The sequence below is a fragment of the Thermobia domestica genome, chromosome 9 (genome assembly GCF_964235325.1).
Source record: "Thermobia domestica chromosome 9, izTheDome1.hap1.1, whole genome shotgun sequence".
In the NCBI taxonomy this organism is placed as follows: Eukaryota; Metazoa; Arthropoda; class Insecta; order Zygentoma; family Lepismatidae; genus Thermobia; species Thermobia domestica.
The window spans coordinates 101,861,029-101,884,805 of NC_137462.1; the positions used below are offsets into that span (position 1 = coordinate 101,861,029).

General features: G+C 32.2%; 1 long non-coding RNA gene across 2 annotated transcripts in view; it reads left to right on the forward strand.

Annotated features, from left to right (window-relative positions):
- LOC145694056 (uncharacterized) overlaps window positions 1-19,109 on the forward strand; it is a 57,953-nt gene extending 38,844 nt beyond the window's left edge. The window contains exon 3 of one of the 2 annotated variants that reach the window (XR_014132900.1): window positions 18,907-19,109. This is a non-coding gene — a long non-coding RNA (uncharacterized LOC145694056). Of the gene's footprint in view, window positions 1-16,980; window positions 17,235-18,906 lie in introns of those variants that run through there. The other variant, XR_014132899.1, reaches the window with a different exon arrangement.
- The last annotated feature ends 4,668 nt before the right edge of the window (window positions 19,110-23,777 follow it).

Consider the following 23,777-nt stretch of genomic DNA (forward strand, 5'->3'; position numbering starts at 1 on the left):
GCTCAAACATTTCAAACAACGTTTACTTTTTAAGAAAAGAAATTCTTTTTTAATTTTTTAAAAAGAAATATTCGCTTCCGAATCTACAATTGTTAGAAAGAGTAATAACTGATCGAGTAAGTAACCTTAGGAATCATTAAACCTGCAAAGAATACAAGTACAATAACGTTTCTGAGGATTTGGGTATAAGCCCACCACCTTCTCTCCCCTGGGTTTTCCGATTTGACTCACGTACACCTTCTTAATAGAATATTCAATAATTCTAGCCAAATGGATGACGAGAGACGACCCACAATCTTAACAAACACAGACGAGACAACTACTAGCAAATTTGAAATTCAACTCACCTTTTAATTTCCGTCTTTGTTACCTTTAAATTGCGTCTTTCTCCTGGTTTCAATTTTCTTGGACTCATTCACAAATAAGAATAATTCATTATATAGTGAGGATGTATGTATATCTTTCAATTTAAACTGTCCTAAATTTTTAACCACGAACTCAAAGAGAAAATGGAACGTGAACCCATAATTTCTATCACAAAAATAAGGAAGAAATACAATACTGCACTTCCGTGATACTAAATTATACAACTCAACCTTTAATTTTGTTACCTTGTTAACTGTAATAGAGAAAACTGAACCGAGTCTCCCTTCTATACTTTCACCAAACTTAGAGTCTACACTAAAACTACACACTCTTGAAAAATTAGGAACACACACGAAATGTAGCACTAATTCCTCGATGTTGCCCGCACGTGCATTCCTTCTCAAGTCAGCTGGGGAAGGCATGGTGCTTGCTGTCCTAAACTCCGACTATGCGCAAACGACCTATAGGCGCATAAGCAAAAGGACCTTGAGGCGCTTGACCCTGAATTTAAAGGAGATCTTCTCACAATCAATCCAACTCAAGAAACTTTTTTATATGACAAAATCTTTTAAAACAAAGGCAAGCTATAAACTTCCAATTTTGTCTCCTTTTCTGACTATATAATTAGATACATATTTAAATGCAATTTTATTTCCTATTCATTTTTCTTTTCTTTTTTCCTAATCCAGGAAGCGTGTAACTATCGCGTTACAAACTCTCCGCCCTTGAAAAGAAAAATTCTTACCCCAAGAATTTTTCGACACCTAGGAATATAAAAATATCATAAGATACACATATTTACGAGATATATACAGAACTAACCTAACTTAAAATAACCTTCTAGTTGAATAACAAATTAAATACATACTTAAGTATAAATAACAAGCAGCGTTAAATTCTTAAGATTATCTAAATATAATTTATAATAATATTTAAATTTAATCTTTCAACAAATATTAAATATATTTTTTTACTATGGCCATAGTAAAATTTTTATTTTCACTAATATTTCATGAATTAAAATTTAACAATATTAATCACAGTTCAATTAAAATTGAAAAAGGAGAATTTAAAATATAATTCTAACTTATTTAACAAAACCAACTATTTTTAATCAACAATGAAATAAACAAGTTTTTAAGGTTTCAGCAAGGATTTTTCTAAGCATTTGATTATCATCATTAACTCTATCTGGGACTCTTCTAGTTCTATAAACCTTTACTTCAGAACCATGCGATCGATGGCAAGTTTCTGGAGAGTCATTTTCATCTGAAACAACAATCGTATCTGGAGTTAGAAACTTCCTTACCGCAGACGGACCATACCATTTATCAGCTAAGGACTTCGCAATTTTATCTTTCAATGAAGATTTTACATGTGTCTTTAGTACTACTTTATCACCACTACTTAAATGTACTGGGTTAATTCTTTTCAGCATTAACTTCCGCCTCTTACTCCAGGTCTTCTCCAAACTTTCCATAGCATTCTTCCACAATTCGGCAGAAGGCTTACTTCCATAGCGAAATTGACGATGTTCCATCGGTTAGCTAATGGTGTAGAATAAGGACGTCCGTAAAACACATCGATTGGACACATCTTCAGTCCCTCGGGTTCACTAATATTTAAGGTAAATTGTAATTGTGGAATAAGATTAGACCACAGATGATCTTTCTTCGATATATAGGCTCGTAAAGCCGCTTTTAACGTCTTAATAAATTTCTACGCTCGCTGCATTTCCTTCCGAGTAATAACGACTGAGTCTAATATGACGAATACCCAATTCAAACATGAAGGTTTTAAATGTCTCGGTTACAAAGATGGATGTATTATCTGTCTATATGGCCTCCGGAAAATCTAACGGACTGAAACTCTTCATTATTTTATTTCCTACCACAGTTGAATTCATGTTTCTCAACCTTTCCAATACAACGAAGCGTTTAGCATTATCTTCCCCAATTAAAATGAACTTATATCCATTAGAGTTTGGAAGAGCACCTACTACATCGAACATCCAATGGGCGTTAACCCTTTGCTGACATCGGAAACCAGATACCCCATCTTCTTTTGATACATTTTTTCGTTTTTTGAGAAACATTAACAGATACTCTTTAACGTCATCTTTCATTTTCTCGCATGTAAACTTCCTCATCAACTTTTTATCGTTCTATATGTACCAGAATGACCACCCACTAATCTGTCATAATGGTGGTATTCAATTACAAGTTTCCGTAATTTTCTTGGAATAACTAATTTAAACGATTCATGACCGAGTTTGTTTTCTTCATAAGTATTTTATTATTTAGAAGGTATCCTGAAACACTCTCCACGCTCTAATTTTTCTATTATCTCACTTAGCTCGATGTCCTCCCGCTGCAACTTATCTATTGAATCTTCTACCAACGGAAGCTTCCACATACTTGCTGCTTTTATATTCTTAAATTCGGCGAGTCCTACGGGTCCTAAAATATCGAACTCAACGGGTCGTACATTCTGGTCAAAAAGTCCGCAACAGTATTATCCGCTGATCTAATATGTTTGATCTTAAAATTAAACTGGCATAAGGTTTCAACCAATAGCCCATACTTAAGGAGTCTTTTACTATTATTTAATATCCAAGTTAACGCCTTATTATCTGTGAGCACGTCAAATTCATTTACTAAATAAAGCTTATAACGATATAGTTTTAACAAGGCTAGTGAACTCAATTTCATAGATACTTCGGTGCTTATCAGCCTCCGATAGCCTTTTACTAAAGTAAGAAACAGGTTGAAAGTTGCCTTTCACATTTTTCTGTGAAACGTACCTTGCAATGCTCTTCCCAGAGCCGTCAACTTTAACAACGTACCTCTTGTTTAAATCAGGTGTTTTTAGTACCACATTTTCAATTAAGATGTTGTTTAACCTATCAAGCCATTTTTGATGCTCTTTCGCCCAGACAAAATTAATCTTAGCTGACTTCAAGGCACTCAACGTTCCCATTAACTCTTGGCATTCAGAAGCAAATTTTGAATAATAGTTAAATAAACACAGAATTTTCAGTAGACCAGGTCTATTTCTTGGAGGAGGGATATTTTAATAGCAGAAACCCTACTAGGATCTATTTCCATTTGATCTCCTTCTATTACATATCCTAAATAGTTAATTTGACGATAAAAGAACATACATTTATCTGGGGACACAGTAATATTGCATTCTTTAAATCTTCCTAAAACCCTTTATACCGTTTTCATATGTTTTTACCGTTTCATCGCTTTCAATAGCATGGGAAGCTATTAAGACATCATCAAGGAATAACTTAACACCATTTTCTATCATATCTCCTAATACTTTTTCCAACGCAAGAGACAGAATATTACTTCCAGTTTTAATGCCAACTGGAAGACGAATATACAGAAAGTACCCTTTAGCTGTTACATTGGTTGTAATCTGTCGGGAATCTTTATCCAACTGGATTTGAAAATATGCACGGCTTAAATCAATTTTGGTATATACGCGCTTATCAGCTAATCCTGTAAGACTTTTTTCCTAATTAGGAGAGGGGTAGGCATCATTAACTATAAGATTATTTGCCTTAATGTAATATCCAACAATACGATGAGTATCATTTTTATTCCTTACTTGGAAAGAGCTACTTGTAAAGTTGGAATGATCAACTTCCTCCAAAATACCTTGATCTAATAACTCCTGAAATTGATCATAAAAATTTTTTGCTTCTTTTTTTGAATTGGAAATGGAGTGTCCTTAAATGGTTTATTTTCCTTCAAGTATAGGTTACCAACAACATTTTTAATACACCCTACTCTAATTGATATGACATCTTTATATTTCATTTTTATAGAATCAATGAAAGCAAGGATCCCCGGTTCACTGAATCTCCAAGAATCACGATTATCTTTGTGGTTTTTTAGCTGTGTGCATATCAAGTTTTTGACCTGCATATTAGTCTGATCATATATACTATCTTCTGCATGAACTACGTCAGAATTTTTTTTAATTTTTCTGGATCAATTTACGAAAATTTTCAGCTTGATCCACATCAATATCTGATGCCTCAGAGCTACTACTACAATCCAACGAAGACATTTTACCCACTTTGTTGACTGGATCATTACTTTGATTAAACTCTACCATTTTTCAGCTGTCTTCTTCCTGGGCTTTTACTAATTTTTTGACTTCTTTGACTTGCGATACCTATTCTTAATTTTCTTTCCTCTGGGATTTGTATCGGTTTTCGCAACACTATCCTTTCAATTTACTGGCAACCTATCATTGTTCATTGAATGCTCATTTTGATACATCTCCATCTTCCGATCTCCAAAGGTTAATTCAAAAACCAGAGGTTGATCCGATTTTCCCCTTAAATGAAGTTTCTTGTTATTCCCTAAATTATCCCTAACTGAGAGTTCACACTACACTGCCCCGAACCTTTCAAATTGTTTTCGGATATTTCAGTTGCACCAATTGGATTTTCCCAAACATGATCCACCACTAAATCGCAATCCACCTTTGAAATCGAATTATTGCTCTGAAGTCTCTTCTGATATACATTCTGGACATTTCAATCGCACCGCCTAAACTCTTGCCGATTTTATCCTGGGTTTCAAGTTTCAACATGGATTCAAGAGAATCTTCGATTTTATAATCACTTCTGAATCAGTCATGGCTCTCAGATGATTCAGGTGCAAAGCACTAGGCGCATGTATTTCCAATATTTTGGATTCAAGGTCTTGATAATCCAATTCACACTGCACACTAACATCGTTCTTCCGGAAATTAAATTCATCCTCACAAACAAAGATTGAAGCTATAAAGTTCGTGACAGAACCACTTTCCTGTTTATTTGAATGATAATTGGTTGAATTTTCAGGTCTCTGAAAAAGCTTATCACCAGATTTAAATCCCTTCAGATATCTGGAAGGATGGACAATCTTTTTATAATTTCATCTAACACGTTTCTTACCACCGTGTATAATCAAACAGTTTCACGCATAATCAATAACTGAATTTGTTGATCTTAGAAAGGGAGTTCCAAGTAAACACATGCAAGGCAATTGTTCCACGATCTTAAAGGATATTCTCTCAAAATGACCTGAGGGATTCAAAGTTAATATTATCTCCTGGTTCGTCGAAAAATTTAACACGGATGGAGCATTTTCCATCTTTTCCTGGATCACACTAATAAATTTTTCTAATCCATAAAGCTGCACTAAGTCCAGTCGAACAATGTTAAAAGTTGACCCTCAATCCACATAAATGTTTGTTAAATAATTATGAATTTTACCAACCACAAAGGAAGCGGCGGTATTATCCATTTTACTAGGAATGGTATTAGCTGATGCCTTAACCGCATTCAAATGATCAGACCTTTCATTCGGAACCTTGTTTTTTCCGTGAACCCGAGATTCAACTTTCAATCGATTCTTTGCCATTAGTAGAGTAAGAGGTAACTAAGTTTTTTGTCAAAGAAAATTTTTGATTACCCACTGGCAATTATGCATTTTTCAAACCTTGATTATGATTTGATATTACAAAATTAGCTTTTTCCGAGAAAAACCCATCTCTCTATTATATTCCGATTGATTCCTAAAACTTAATCATATCTATCAGCGATATCCATTAACTCCGATCTAGTAGCTGGGATATAATAATTTACCATTTTATATCTATGATTTGGATTGATTCCTCCAACTGTAATATGAACCATGCCTGACTCCCTATCCATAAAATTCAATACATTCATAGCAATTACTACGGATCTCACATACTGATTCATTGTTTCAGATAGGCGTTGATGTCTATAAATTTTATCAGAAACCAACGAGTGCAAAGCAACTGAGGTAATAAATTTATTTACAAGTCTAGATTTTAAGTCACTCCACGGTACATGATTTATTGCAAACAAAATTTCTTTCAATAACGAACCTTCACATTTCCCGATAAGAACAGACACAATCATACTCAAAGAGTAACTAGTATCCATCTAAGTTTCCTCAATTTTTGCTAATATTTCAAAAACAAACTATTACTGCCATCAGTTGTTTTAATTTTGCTTCCTTGAATTTTGCTTCTAAAAATCATTTGTTCTTTTAAATGTATACTTCATAAGAAGAGTATGCTCAACATTTGAAAATTCGTTATTACTAGGTAAAGTTGGCAAACCTGATTCTACATTGTTACGCATTTGAGTTTCACTAGAAGAAAAATATGTAATGCAGTCTTTGGAGTTGAATTTCTGATTTTTGAAACCCTTCTGTAATAATCTCTAAGATTCAAATACCTTGATTGAACCTCATTTCTATCTCGACCAGACAATCCAACATTTGGAGAATTCATATGTTCATTAGACCTAGAATTACCTAAAGACCCATTAAAGGTAGCCTGCCTCTGATCTCTAAAAGACTCACTCAAACACCCAATATTAACAAATCTACTACAATTCTATTCATCCGCCGGTGACTGCAAACTGCCCCCACACTCCAAACTATTATTTCTCATAGCTGATTGCCTAATTTGAAAACTGCTTTGAGTTGGCGGAGTCAGTGACATGTTCAATTGTCCAAACTCAGATCTAGTATCTGTTTCCAGATTTCCGGTTGTAACTAATGTTATCAATTCTGTATGTTGATCTGGAATATCAATGCTAACGTATTCCATCGGATTACACAAACTTAATAATATGAAACAATAAATATATAAGGATAACATAAATAATATAAATATAATACATAAAAATACACTAGTAACTACGGACACTACTGCAACCCAGTTTTGAGACCAAATGGAAACAAATCTAAACACATTATAAATCCTTGCTTTACCTTATATCCAAAATATAGAAAAATAAAGTTAATTAACCAATAAACCATTAAAGTCAATAGCAAATCTCTAATAAAACTCTTAAATACAGACAAATTGTGAATTTTGAGAAATGGATTTCTCGACCTAATTAATTTAATTTAATTTATTACTTTTTTGCAAAATACTTACAACAGAAAAATACAATTAACATTTACTGACTTGAAGAGGAACAATTTGTAACGCCCCCATCCGTATCTTATCTGACAAGGTGGGGAAAACACCAACCCAACAATGGTCACACAAAGGGCTTTACACGAGGAAGCAACAAGAATGTGTAATTATTTATTTTAAGTCGTAAATCCAGAGGTAAATACCAAACACACAAAATAATATCAATATTAAACAATGACAACACAAACTTTCCAGGAAAAGAAATCTTTATTACAAAAGATTACAATAGTTAATATTTCTTCTAGCCTCCAAATCAGAACTCGATCTCATCAAACTATATTACTATACTATAATATGTTGTATGAATATAATAATTGTATGAATATATCATCTCCAAAAAATATAAACTTCCAATATTGAGCAATTACAAAGTAATTAGGCAAATTTCTTCAGTTTGAGCATGCAATTACATATTCAATTACTTAAGGCCAATCCAGGACCTCTCCTCTATGACTCCATTAACCATAATCGTTTTTCAAGAAAATCGCAAATTTATTAAATTTTAGAGGAAGATTTCCTTCATATTCCGAATTAAGATACCTTTCTCCATAAAAATGTCGGTTATATTTTTCCACAAAATCTTAGTTTTTAAATATAATAAAAAATCTATAGCTTATAATTAATTATTAGGTTATAGAATAATAATCCGAGGCGTATTTCTCTCATAACTTACTCGAAAGCTCTAAATTAAGCAATATATTGGTTTTCAAAAATAGCTCAAGCAGCTCAAATATTTTAAACAACGTTTACTTTTTAAGAAAATAAATTCTTTTTTATTTTTTTAAAAAAGAAATATTCGCTTCCGAACTCATAATTGTTAGGAAGAGTAATAATTGACCGAGTAAGTAATCTTAGGAATCATTAAACCTGCAAAGAATACAAGTACATTAACATTTCTGAGGCTTTGGGTATAAGCCCGCCACCTTCTCTCCCCTGGATTTTCCGATTTGACTCTCGTACTCCGGTGAATATTCAATAATTCTATCCAAATGGATGACAAGAGATGACCCACAACAAAACTTAACAATCACAGACGAGACAACTACTAGCAAATTTGAAATTCAACTCACCTTTTAATTTCCGTCTTTGTTACCTTTAAATTGAGTCTTTCTCCTGGTTTCAATTGTCTTGGACTCATTCACAAATAAGAATAATCCATTATATAGTGAGGATATATGTATATCTTTCAATTTAAACTGTCCTAAATTTTTAACCACCAGCTCAAAGAGAAAATGGTGCGTGAGCCCACAATTTCTGCCACAAAAAATACGGAAGAACATAAAATACTGCACTTCCGTGATACTAAGCTATACAAATCAAACCTTTAATTTTGTTACCTTGTTAACGGTAATAGCAAGAACTTGAACCGAGTCTCCCTTCTATTCTTTCACCAAACTTACATTCAAAACTAAAACTACACACTCTTGAAAAATTAGCAAAGCATACGAAATGTAGCACTAATTTAAAGATTAATTTTTTAAATTCTCACTAAACTGGTTATTTTTATTTCATTGCAGATAATAAATACACGAATTCTACAGCCAAAGAATTCAATTAGAAATAAACACGAAGCGTAGCACAAAGTCCATTTGAATTTTTTTGCCATTCAAACAATTACACCTCCTCGATGTTCCCCGTACATGCATTCTCCTGAAGTCAGCTTGCGAAGGCATGCTGCTTGCTGTCCTAAACTCCGACCATGCGCAAACGACCTACAGGTGCATAAGCAAAAAGATCTTGAGGCGCTTGACCCTAAATTAAAAGGAAATCTTCTCACAATCAATCCAATCAAGTAACTTTTTATAAGACAAAATCTTTTAAAACAAAGGCAAGCTATAAACTTCAATTTTGTGTCCTTTTCAGAATATATAATTAGATTTATAATGAAATGCAATTTTATTTCCTATTCATTTTTATTTTTTCCTAATACAGGAAGCGTGTAACGTTCCCGTTAGAAGAGACAGAATACTAATATACCAAGTTTATAGAAACCAGATAGCTGTTATAGGAATATAATAGAAGCAAGCAAGAACAAGTAAAGAAGTGAGGCCAGGATTTGGACTTCACTGTCTGATCAACGTCTATATAGAAGAGACTATGAAAGAATTCTTTGATAAAAACGAGAAAAGCGTAAAAGTAAATGGTAACGTTTTCAGCACAACAAGGTTTTCTGGTGGGATAGCATTGATAGCGGAGAACAAGAAGGTCTTGCAGGAAGCACTTTCAAACTTGAACAATCAACTGGAAAAAATATGAAAAATGAAGAAAATAAGATGGAAACCATTGTGATAAACTGCACAAAAGCAGGAGAGGAAGAGGCAAACGTATGGCTAGATGTAGAGAATATCGAAAACATTAAGACGTTTCCCTATTTAGGAAGGCTAATATCCTCGGACGGAGGAAGTGAAAAAGACGTAAATTCCAGAGTAGCGCAGGCTGAACAAGCATTCAATAGGAAAAGAGGATAACTAACATCAGGAAATGTGTCGCTGGACACTCATAAACGATTTATTAAGACCCTGGTATGGAGCGTGGCGCTTGAAGGATCAGAGACGAGGACATTGAGAAAAGCTGAAATATCCAAGCTGGAAGCATTTGAAGCGTGGTTTTGGCGTAGAATGTTGCGTATATCATAGAGCGAAACGTAAAGGAATAAAGGCGTACTAAAAGAAGCTATCGAAGGAAGACAGATCATGAAGATAATAGGAAAAAGAAGAAACAGCATGCTTGGCCATCGTATTCGGTACTCCAATTGGATCTCCGTGCTGATAGAGGGAAAGACAGAAGGAAAATCAGGAAAAGAAAGACCAAGGATAGAATATCTAGATGCACTTACGAAGAAAAGGCCTTATCAAAGCATAAAACAGCTATCCCACGGGAGAGAAAAGTTTTAAAATTTCCATGTTGCCCATCAACCTATGGTTGAGGTGAACAAGAAGAGGAAGAATTTTTTTTTTTTAAAAAATCTATCCAGATCGTTTTATCTTATTCGAGTTATTGGATTAAAACCGAACATACCTTTTCGTAGTCAAGAACTATCATATTGTAACACAAAACCGAGCAGATGGATATGGTGGCATTGCCTTCTGTATCAGAAACAATCTCTCTTACATCATCAATCAGCTTTCCATCCCGTGTCCGGATCCTGATATTCAACTTTTCTCTTTAAATATTCAAAATCTCAACTTCCTGAATATCTACATACCTCCACATATTGTTCCTCATGCAGATTTTTGGGAAGCTATTTTTTCTTATACTCATCAGTTTGATTACATAACTGGATATACTAATACCCAATGCCAATTATTTGGAAGTTCTAGAAATAATACTGCAGAAAACAATCTTACCTGCATTACCTGTTTCTTACTATATTGCAATGAATGATGGCACTCCCACACGCATTACCCAGTATGGGACGAGTGTTCCGGACATAACTCTTGTGAAAAATTCTTATCATATTCACACTACCTGGTCTGTATATTTTGATCCGGGAGGAAGTGATCACTATCCTATCTTATTCTCCACTCATCCGGTAGCCATCACATCTCCTTTTCATAATCCTATAGCAAAAGATTTCAAGTCGAAATTACAATCTATTACCCTTCACCTTGATTGGGATACATATCAACATACTATCGAAGATTCTTGTCACCTTACCAACTTAACCTAAGAGACTTGGCGGAACTAAACATAGGAAGCTTTATACTAACACTACTCTTCATATTATCAAAAAATTCAAACTTCCTCAATATTTTACCATTTTCGAAGGTGAGGCTTTTGCCATTCGGCAAGCTCTTTTATTAATAAAAAATTACAACTTTCTGATGCTTGTATCTGCTCTGATGCTCTCAGTGTTCTTAACGCTTTGAGACACACTCATTGGAATGTTAAAACAACTTGGCTTCTTTTAAATATAGAATTTTTATACCATCAACTTCAAGAACAAGGATATATTACACATTTTTTACACACGAAATTACATTCTAATATAAAATTCCATGATGATACAGACCTAGCTGCAAAGTCTGCATGTAATGATGGTCAACCAGCTTTTATTAAAGTTAGTCACTTAAACTTTATTCCTATCATCAAACGAAATCAAGTACAGATGTTACATGCTTGGAAATCTGAAAATAGGCATGGACCAGGGCGACATTATTGGCAAATCATGTGTCTATCTCTCAACCCAAACCATGGCTTACTATACATAATTGGTCTAGATACAGAGTAATTCTATTATATCGCCTTCTTTTTGACACCGCCTTAACGCCTTATAAATTATATCAAATACATAAATTGACTACACCTTTATGTTGGTGTCAGCGTGATATTGGATCTTTGAATCATTTAATTTTTGTTTGTGAACAATTTACTAAAGGCAGATCTTATATGATCAATAAACTTCACAGAGCACTTGGTTATGGACCTTTTTCTGTTGCACAAATTTTAGCTACGACCTCTTGGACTCTCATCGAATTATTGATTGAATTTTTACAGATAAATGGTATCCCTCTCTAAAAATACTAAACCCGATGCAAATATATTCTTCATTTTTATGTGGATACCTTAAATAAAATAAAAAAATAAAAAAATAATTAAATTAATAAATAAAAAAGGAATAACTTTAAGGCATTTGATAATGTATCTGGCGAAAGTGCTTCTATCGACTTCATCTGTGATTTTTTTTTCAATTTGACTTCTAAAGCTTATCAAAATACAAAAGGCAAGAACACCAATGAATAATAATAATAATAGTGGTAGTGGTGGTGGTGGTAATGATAATAATAAACTGACTCAATTCTCTGTGGAAACATGACATTGATTGACAATCTTCATGATATGTATGTCCTGTTATGCATCACTTTCATCACCAGAGAACTGTCCGAAATCCATTTGACATTTTTCATCTTCACACTAGGATAATTTTCAAGATCATTACTAACATAGTTATCTAAGTTCAACTATTCTCTTGAGGTCTGGTCTTCAGTGTACGCAACATGGTTTTTACTGGACGCAACGAGTTACAAATGTACATTAAGCAATGACTTTAGTAGAGATTTATCAATTTTTTATTTTTTCAGCAATTCCAGGGCCATAGCGGACTTAACTACTACCGTGCCGCATGTCCCCCTATGTATAACCTCTAAATGAGGTTACAAGAACAAGAGTTATTGGATATAAAATATTTTATTTGATAAACAGCACATATATGTACGGTACTATCACAGTTACGAATAATATGATGAATAATAGTGCATATGTATTACTCATAAAATAGTCATCATTAAGTTGGGTTACAATGAGTCTACATTACATCTATGATATTAAATTCACGACGAATGTTATGAAATATGGAAGAAACTAAAATAATTTGGCATATTTGATTCGTTTTATCAAGGTTCGTTAAACTCTTGTAAAAGAACTTGTAAACTTTTTAAAAAATCTAAATGTTCTATATGATACACCAAATGTGTTATTTGTAATTGTCCCATACCAACACTAAACACAAACTATGTTTGCAGAATTCTTTCCTTAATACGTTTCACTATAGGGAATAAACCTTATTACTTAATGTTTCAAAAATATATTTTAATATTAAAATGATATACAGTATAACAAGTATTCATGAGTGCGATATTAACTGAAGACAATTAACTAGTAAAACTATAAATTATTTTAAAGTACATCAAACTTTACAAATCTTTCAATGTGAAACAAAAAATAATTATAGCTAAGCACGAAATGTTAAACTTTAAACGAAATGTGAAACTTTATGTCCATTCATTAAACACGATTCCCTTACAAAAGAGTTAAGTAAGTTAGTAGATTTATTATCCGGTGATTGTTTAAGAATTTCAAATTAACTATCGTGGGTTGAAGTAATGTAACGATAAGACGTTTGAAATGTTTTTTCTTACGGTGGATACGTACTGTAAACCTACATTAATGTATAATATACACACGTAAAGAATGCACATGTAAACAATGAATTGGAGTGTGCAACCACAATAAATCACGATTATTGAGTAACCACGATAAATCAAATTTTTACGTAATATCAATTTCAGTTTTATGTGCTTTTTAAAACATCAATATTATATATGAAAATATTCACTAATTTAAAAGGCATTGCTTTACAACATTTCCTTGTAGCACACGCGAGTTCTAACTTCATAATTATCCACTTTTGTAAAGGTTAAATTAAAATTGCTGAGGTACAATGAATACCGATCGAAAAATAATTACGCCAAAATGTTACCTACTACCTTATTAGATAGCGCTTGAAGAATATTAGCAAATAGTTATACTTGTTAAGTGGTCAATATCTTGTGTCTTCTGCATTGTCTCTGCACCTTCATAATGAATTAATAATATTCGTTTTCTCGAAACAACGAGAACATTACTTGTTTGTATGTCCAACTATAGATAAGAAAGAAGTAATATTAGTAAAAGTTCCCCATTCCTTCCGCTCCTCTCCTATGGACAGAACTTCCAGAGTATGTGCAAGTAAATTAGGTATTTTGCATCCTAACTAGCAAGAAGTCTCCTTATATGTATTATGGTATATACCAACATTTTCGATATTGTTAATTTTACTGTAGGATTTAGATGGGACGAACCATCAAACTAAAGTGACAAAAAGACTTTCTCTTTAGTTATGAGTTTATAAAAAGAGTTAGCTTATGAAAACTGATACTTGTACAGTAAACTTCCTATATGAAAAAAGTATTGTTGCCAGCTTCGTATGGAGTCAACTGACATTTTTACTGTTGGAAAAGAAATTCATCGGGAGATTAAATGGTCAATAATATTGTCTTTTATGTTAATTTAATCATTAAACTAAAATAACTAAAAAGAATCTCAACGTAATGTTTAGTCCTAAGTATCTAAAAAATTATCAAAGTCTACTCAGTAGATTGTACGTGACGAGAGGACAAATATAGTGACTTTTAAAAATTATTTTATATAATAAAAAATATTATTTAGTAACGCAAAAACTGAAATAACAGAAGTGGACATTTAATTTCAGATATCTTTAAAATCATTCGTTCGAAATTATACCCGTTGTATCTACTATTGTCTGCAACTTAAACTCCATTGGCATATGCAGATAATTATCAAAATAATTGAAAAATTAGTTTGCAATACGTGTTGGGTGATAATGCTGAGAAGCCTTGTACATTTCCTTGTACAGTAGTTGTTAATAGTATGTAAGGTAATGTCGTCGAGCGTCAGATGGGATAGAATCGAAGCATGAGTTGAAGCTTGCAAACGTAGTGATAATAGAAAATAGGAGACCTTTGAGTTTCAAAAAAGTCAAATTTTGGCTGAACAGTCAATGTATCTAAATGTTATACTATGTTAGATGTGTCATGAGGAACAATGTCCAAGGTACCTGGAACTCATGATCGTAGAACATGATTGAAGAGTAATAGTGAACTGAAGAGAAGCAACAGTGACACAGACAGTGACACAGAAAATCAACAGTGACACGACAGAAGCAACATTTATGATCTCAGATTATAAATTATTATAGAGCGAATACGGCAAAAGTGACAGCGGAACTCAGTCAGCACAGCAGGCTGTTTTGACATCGCACCTGCGACAGTGTAAACACAGCCTGATGCGCAACTTGAACATCCGTGATCGGATTACAAGTTCCAATCCACTTATCATCACCAACAAAACTTTATTAAGGTAAAAATGCTCATGAGTATGCAAGATGGATTTCCAATGATTGGAAACGCGTAATGAGATTCGACGAGTCCTCTTCCACCTTGTATCCAACAAGAGGTCGTATTTAAGTATAGCAGACGTCTAAAGAAGCTTATGCTCAGAACTATCTTCTCTCTGCTGTGGATATGGTAGAGACTCAGTGGTACTGTAGGTCGTAGTATCTCCTGTATTCTATGGATTGTGCGAGTACGAATTATTGCCAGTGATTAAATGGACATTTTAGGTAACTGTTTGCATCCCATAATCCGGATGTTGTTTCCGATCAGTGACATAATTTTTTAAAATGGCGATTCACTCTTTTGAAGTGTGGTTTCATGAACGTAGGAATGAACTACATCTCTCTTTGTTCGCCCAATCTCAAGACTTCAACATCACTGAACATCTGTGACAGTTCTGGATCAGGCTCCAAAGCAGATATTCTCCTTCATGTTCCCTGACGGAGCTGTGTGCTGCATTCCATGACGAAGAGTACAATATTTCTCTAGATGTCATCCATGTAATATGCTTCGATTTCACAACAAGCAGTAACTGTTCTGCAGATTATCGATCGTTCCACGACGTCTTAATCAGACTAGACTCCCCTCAGATGTTTCATTCTTTTGATAACCATTTCTGTATACTGGTTTAGATGGTGTTTCCACTTCTGGACACAGGTGGATCTCTGATTCCTAAATAACCTTGAGTTGCTTTATTACTCTTATTGATATACGCAAAGTCAGAAACACGTTCTTCCTTCTAGCGTAGTTTTAAATTTTGGAAAGAGGTAGAAATCGCAAGTTGGATTAAGCTGGGACGATTTTAAACGGGAATCTGGAATTCTTTAAAGCTACAAACCCTATCACGACAAGCAAACTATATCTTTTGATCACTAATTTTTACAGCCGAGTTTACATATCGGATGTTTAAGATAAAACGTCCAGTGCTTATAATTTCACAAACTTCGAGAAATAAATGATTGCAACACAAAGAGAGATATGAAAATACCAAAGAGCGTATTGAATGGAGCTCTTTGTTTTCTTCGACGGTTCATCTGAAAATTTTAAATGGTGAAGTATGCAATATGATTCATCATTACATAAGGAAAGACTCTTATAGGAAAAAGGTACACTTAAGATGTATATATATATATATATATATATATATATATATATATATATATATATATATATATATATATATGTGTGTGTGTGTGTGTGTGTGTGTGTAATCCTAAGTATTACTATAAAGACTTGTGAATTGTGTACTATTTTCTTAGTACACATTTCACAAATCTACATTGTGATATATCTCTATTATTTATGCTCATTATCATCAGAATATGTCATTCCTTTGGGTGGGGCTAACTAAACCTGTTTTCAGATTATCAGATTATACAAAACTCACTTTACAGTTCGAAAGCATTCGTTTTTAGTCTGCCTCATTGCTACATTTTTTTAAAAATTAGAAAGCTATGTGCAGAACTACTAAAATTATCACATTATACATAGATGCGACAAAATACCATGAAAACTAGTTGAGAATGCTCAAAGAGCATTGCGAGAACTAACTTAAAAAGAATTATTTTATTCGAAATTTATATGAAATTGTATATTAAATTTATTTGATTAAATTCAATTAATTCATCATATTTGTAACCTACGTATTACGGGATGTATTGAATTAGCTGTATTGACCTGTCACTTTTTACCGTTATATATATATATATATATATATATATATATATATATATATATATATATATATATATATATATATATATATATATGTGTGTGTGTGTGTGTATGTCTGTCTGTCTCTGTGGGTGGGTGTTTGTAAATAATACTTTCTCTTTTATTGTTTCTATTACAGCTTGCGTTCTGCAGGAGTTTACTTCAAAGTCAAATGGACCTTACAAACCAATCGAACAATTGGTCTCTGACTGTGTTCCAGACCTCATCGCTACACTGAGGGAAGGTTTAAAGAAAGTTGCTGCTGTAACTACCAAGTGGGCTACAGTATTGGGACGTTAATATAATTAAACTAATATTTTTACACAGATCAAGCCCTCCGTGTGTGTAATGGCATTGTATACATTCTTGGAAAACAATATTAAAATCTTCAATTCTGTGTACTTACTAGTTATTACTAAATATTTTTTTTAAGTACAACTAATGATGATGAAATTAATTTTCCCAAATGACACAATCTGTTCGAGAGTTCTGCCAAAAGTAGAGAATAACATACATGTAATATTGTCCACTTACATTGTATTTTGAAAATATAACGATTTTAAAAATTTACGGCCTATAAAATAAACGGGGAATTGGTTTTAGATTTCATATAATCAAAGGTTGTAAAATTATTGTAATATTTATTTGAAATGTATCGTATTCCTTTTACAGTGTAATATGTTATGCGATGCGATATTTCCTAAGTACTTTCTTTGCTCTTCTGATTGCAGGTTCTGTAACTATTACTGCAGGAAAATGAATTTATTCTTACTAACTCATGTTTCAAGTAGCCCACATGCCATTCAAAAAAGGAAATAGACCATGAGATAACATTAAAATTATCCATTTTCTAAATAAATTGACTCAAGAACAGTTTCACACGGATTAAGCCTTATAGTTGAGAATCTTTTAACTTTGAAATGAATGTTGTTAATTAGGGTTAAATCGCTTTAGCATTTAAGAAGATCAATATATATACACAGAGAGCTGCAACCATCCGTTAACCTTTCACTAATATGACGACGATATTTATAATTGTTTAGAAGCCTAAAGTGTACGACTTTTATGATGATAAATAAATATTGGTATTTAATCAATTATTACATTTCAGATAAAATTATGTTACTAAATGTTTTAAAACCAGCTTAATGATTTGTATAAAATAATTTTAATTTAACTTAACACAATTTTTGTTATTCATATTTAACAGGTCTAAAATTTGTAATTACCATGCACTAACATTTCATAACAACTCTTTGAATAAGTATTTTCCTTTCAGTGCCACTTAGTTTTGATGTTAACAGCAACATGATTTCATAGAAAATTTTCTCCAATTTATAGGAAAAGAATAGCATAAAATGATGATATAAAAATATGTGAACTTTTTAACTTCTGTTTTATTTAGGTATATAGTAATATTCTTAAAAACTTTGAATTTTAAACGCAGTATCAATTATTAAGGAAAATTAAATATGTGTGGCATTATAAGCAGATTAAGCTAATTTAATCTTAAGATTTCATATGAATAATTTATGTAACAATAGTAGCTCTCCATCAATCGTTAGATTGGAATTGGTTGAGACAAGGTTTTTCAAGATCTACTTCCAGCAGAAGCGTCAGAAACCCAGAATTTTAAACCAAGCTTTAAAATTCATATTAAAGAACAAATAGAACCGTAGTTACAGTTGATTATCAATGAGAATTTAAATTTTTCATTAACTATATAATTTTTATGAAATAAATAACTTACAGGAAGATTTCTTAATATATAAAAACAAGATATATTGTACTTTTGTACCTAGAAAGAATTACAAAACAAGGTAAATATGGTATTAAATATATGTACAAATTTTATATTACTCTTTAGTAGTTTTACATGATATATAAAAATGAGTAACCTAAAAATTTATTTCCGTCATACGTACTTTGTAAAACATGCTAAAATTATACATTCTCTCAACTACTTAATTGAATTTTAACAAATATTAAATTCCATAATATTATTGCAATATTTAAAACCATAAAATAATTTGATCTAATTTTTCTATACACACTCTACTTTCAGCTTGTGGATTGAAAGAATTTACTTCGAAACCCGATGGTCCTTATAAACCAATTGAAGAGTTGATCGGTGATTGTATTCCTGATCTCTTAGGAACGATAAAGGAAATTTTAAAAAAGGTTGCAACGGTGGCGGGCAAATGGGCAGATACATTGGGATAACTCTTGATTCAAAGTATAGAACAGAGAAAAAATATTAAGTAAAAATATATCTAAAATGTCATTAATTCATAAAATTTTATAAAGATATATTTAAAACACCTTCAATAAAAATAATGTAAAATTTATATTAATGAATTTAAAATCAGTTACTTTATAAAGAATTTTAAAGTATTAAAATGCTTTTTAGTGAGCATGTAGACGTCTTTTGAAAAGCTAATGCTTCTTACTGTACTAAAATAAAAATTGAAGGGGAAATGTCAGTAAATATTAATTTTCAATTACAATATAGTAATAAAGCAAATTTTGTATTTCAAGTAGTTTACTTTAAATATTTACACATATTAAAAATTACTAACAAGGCATAATGTTTAAGATCAAATATATTAAAAGTTTTGTATTTAATCATATTATTAAGATTTTATTTATTTGAATAAACCCTAATATAGTAGCAAGAACCAGAACAAGTTTTCATATGATCTATGTCATAACCACTACCTAAGCATGTAAATATTTTTAAAATTGGCTATCACAGAAATTTTCTTTAGTTAGATCTAACGATAATTTCCACAATATACAAATAAATTATTATTTAATCTGTCAGAAGAATATCGCTTCTGTATTCATATCGCCTATTTTAATTTATTACACCCCTAATTTGAAATCACACTAAACAAAATATATAGTTGAACAATTATTTAGAAACGATCTTTCTTCTAATACACTAATTATTTTTTTAAATCTATGTACACCGTTTTATCTTACTCGCGTTATTGGGTATAAAATATTTTATTTCACTGAACAGCATATATATGTACGGTACTGTCACAGTTACGAATATTATGATGAATGATAGTGCATATGTATTACTTATAAAATAGTCATCATTAAGTTGGGTTACAATGAGTCTACATTACATCTATGATTTTAAATTCTCGACCAATGTTATGAAATATAGAAGAAACCAAAATAATTTGGCATATTTGATTCGTTTTATCAAGGTTCGTTAAACTCTTGTAAATGATTTGAAAACTTTTTTAAATCTAGATGTTCTATGTAATACACCAAATTTGTTATTTGTAATTGTCCCATACCAACACTGAACGCAAACTATGTTTGCAGAATTCTTTTCTTAATTATCGTTTCAATATAGGGAATAAACCTTATTACTTAATATTTCAAAAATATATTTTAATATTAAAATGATATACAGTATAACAAGTATTCATCAGTGCGATATTAATTGAAGACAATTAACTAGTAAAACTATAAACAAAATTTACAAACGTTCAACGTCAAACAAAAAAGAAGCTAAGCACCAAATATTAACCCTTTCCGGCGCACTGGTGTCAGTGTGAAGCCACAGTTTTAACTCTTGCCGTGGATTTAGAAGGAAACCATCTTTTAGTATAAACTTTGAAAAGCCATCTACGGACAGGAGTTTAAATTATTTCCAGGATATTCATTCGCGCTGAAACTGTATAGCCAATTGACGATGAAAGTTTGTTGTTTACTTTCTCTTTATAAATTCATCCTTTGGGAAACAAACGGTTAAAAGAAACTTTATAACACGAGACTTAAAGAACGATTCTCTTACAAGACAGTTAAGTAAGTTAGTAGATTTATTATTCGGTTATTGTTTAAGAATTGAAAATTAACTATCGTGGGTTGAAATAATATAACAAGAGGCTAGCAATGATTTGTCTTACCATGTACCCATACTGTGAACCTGGATTAATGCATAATACGTACAGAACACACATGTAAACAATGAACTTTAATATACAAGGTATTAAGTAACCATGATAAATCAAATATTCACGTACTATCAATTTCAGTTTTATGTGCTTTTTAAAACAACAATAGTCTATTATATACGAAAATATTCACTAATTTTAACATTGAAAAGGCATTGCTTTACAACATTTCCTTGTGGCACACGCGAGTTCTAACTTCATAATTATTCACTTTTGTAAAGGTTAAATTAAAATTGCTGAGGTACAATGAATACCGATCGAAAAATAATTACGCCAAAATGTTACCTACTACCCTATTAGATAGCGCTTGAAGAATATTAGCAAATAGGTACACTTGTTAAGTGGACAATATCATGTGTCTTCTCCATTCTCTCTGCACCTGCATGATGAATTAATAATATTCGTTTTCTCGAAACAACGAGAACATTACTTGTTTGTATGTCCAACTATAGATAAGAAAGAAGTAATATTAGTAAAAGTTCCCCATTCCTTCCGCTCATCTCCTATGGACAGAACTTTCAGAGTATGTGCAAGTAAATTAGGTATTTTGCATCCTAACTAGCAAGAAGTCCCCATATATGTATTATGGTATATACCAACATTTTCGATATTGTTAATTTTACTGTAGGAATTAGATGGAACGAACCATCAAACTAAAGTGACAAAAAAACTTTCTCTTTAGTTATGAGTTTATAAAAAGAGTTAGCTTATGAAAACTGATACTTGTACAGTAAACTTCTTATATGAAAAAATTATTGTTGCCAGTTCGTGTGGAGTCTACTGACATTTTTACTGTTGGAAAATGAATTCAGTGGGAGATTTAATGGTCAATAATATTGTCTTTTATGTTAATTTAATCATCAAACTAAAATGACTAAGAACTATCTCAACGTAATGTTTAGTCCTAAGTATCTAAAAGATTATCGAAGTCTACTCACAAGGAACGGACATGAACGTGTCATCCGGTCATCCGAATCAAACCTGGTTCATTCGATAAAGATAATAAAGGTATGTTCATGCACAAAAAAATAGGTGCTATTGACAACGGAGTAAGCCCCTGGGGCCCATAAAACCTGTTAGTATGCAGTAAATCGCGGACTATTGCAGCAACACTGTTCATTGGAAAGTCATGGTTTATACAGTAGTTCATTCTCCTCAGCATGAAACAAGCTTTTCAGAAGTGGTATGTATTAGCGCCCATAAAGTAATTGAATACGGAAAATTGGGATAACGTCGGGAAAGATTCCATCCAAAAATCTCTTCCATCAATTTTGGCCTCTTCGAAATTGCCCCGGTTAAATGCACAATCCAAATGTACTTTGAAAAATACTATAGTGGTTAAGAAATGAGTGTAATAAGTTCGTTTTGATAGACGGAATAGACATAAAGGGAAAGGTTGTATACCAATACCGCTCTGTGCATACAAAACCGTACCTATTAACTGACCTATAAAGATAACATAATATAAAAAAAATATATAAACACAATACTATTTATCCTGATATCTAGAATTGTACCACATACTTTGTAGAATGAAGCGAGCGTTTCAATAGTTATCATGCATATTGTTCCGTGATATGTGGAGAGGGAAATTGGGGATATGTTTCAAAAATGTCTTCCAAAATAGCTCTATTGTGAAGTTGTGCGTCCTCTAAAGCGACACTGGGTAGGAGTCAGTGTGCGAATTAAAGGACATTTTACAGGGGTGATGTCTCCCATTCAACACTTATGGAAGATATCCAATTCTTCAGAGGGCGATTACCCGCTCATCCCCTTGGTAAGTAGCACACTGGTAGGAGTATACAATTAAAATGTACCTTGTAAAATACTAGGAGGTATATCCTTAAAACAAGGGAGAAGATATAGTATGACACCGTAAGAACGGAATAAAGAACAAAAGAGCATGGGTGAGGATGTTCGTGGATAACGTGGGTTTATCCCATTACAACTATAGCACAGTTAGTGTTTAAAACGCTTGCTTTATTCTACTGAGAATTGGTGCAAAACTTGATATCAGGCTAAATAGTACTGCGTTTACATTTTTTATATTATGTTCTCTTCATAGGTCAGGTCATAGGTTCAGTTTCGTATGTACAGAGCGTATTGGTATACAAACTTTCTCCTCATACTTATTCCGTCTATCAAAAAGATAATTGGTACGCCCACTTCATAACCTCTATAGTATGTTTCGAGATTTTGGTAGTATTCGGAATATCTGTCTCTATAGTATTTGGAATATCTCTTTTTACCCGGGGACACCCCAGAGGAGGTTAAAGTTGATGGGAGGGATTTTTGAAAGGAATTTCCTTGAAATTATCCCGATTTTCCCTGTTCAGGTACGTTATGAACGCCAATACATAACACATCTTGAAAGCTTGTTTCATGCTGAAGAGAATGAACTATAAAACATGACTTTCTAATGAACAGTGTTGAGCAATAGAGCTATATAACTGGGAGCCTACGATTTTTTTTTTTTTACTAACATGTTAATGAACCACAGGGACTTGTTGCGTTGTTGACTTGTTGTTGTGACTGCGTTGTTCATGGCATCTATTTTTTATTTAATTTTTTTTTTTTTTTTGCATGAACATATCTTTGTTATGTTTATCGACTAGACTAGGTTTGATTCGGATGTCCGGATGACACTTTCATGTCCGTTCCTTGTCACTAGTTCTATAAGACTAAAGGCCAAATAAGGTATATATATATATATATATATATATATATATATATATATATATATATATATATATATATATATATATATATATATATATGTATAGAGAGAGAGAGAGAGAGAGATTCAGTACCGCAAAAACTTTAATAATGCAGTGGAAATTTAATTCCAGACATGTTTAAAATCATAGTTCGGAATTATACACTTTGTGACTATTATTGCCTTCAAGTTAAACTGCATTAGCATATACATGTAATTATCAAAATAATGGAGAAACTAGTT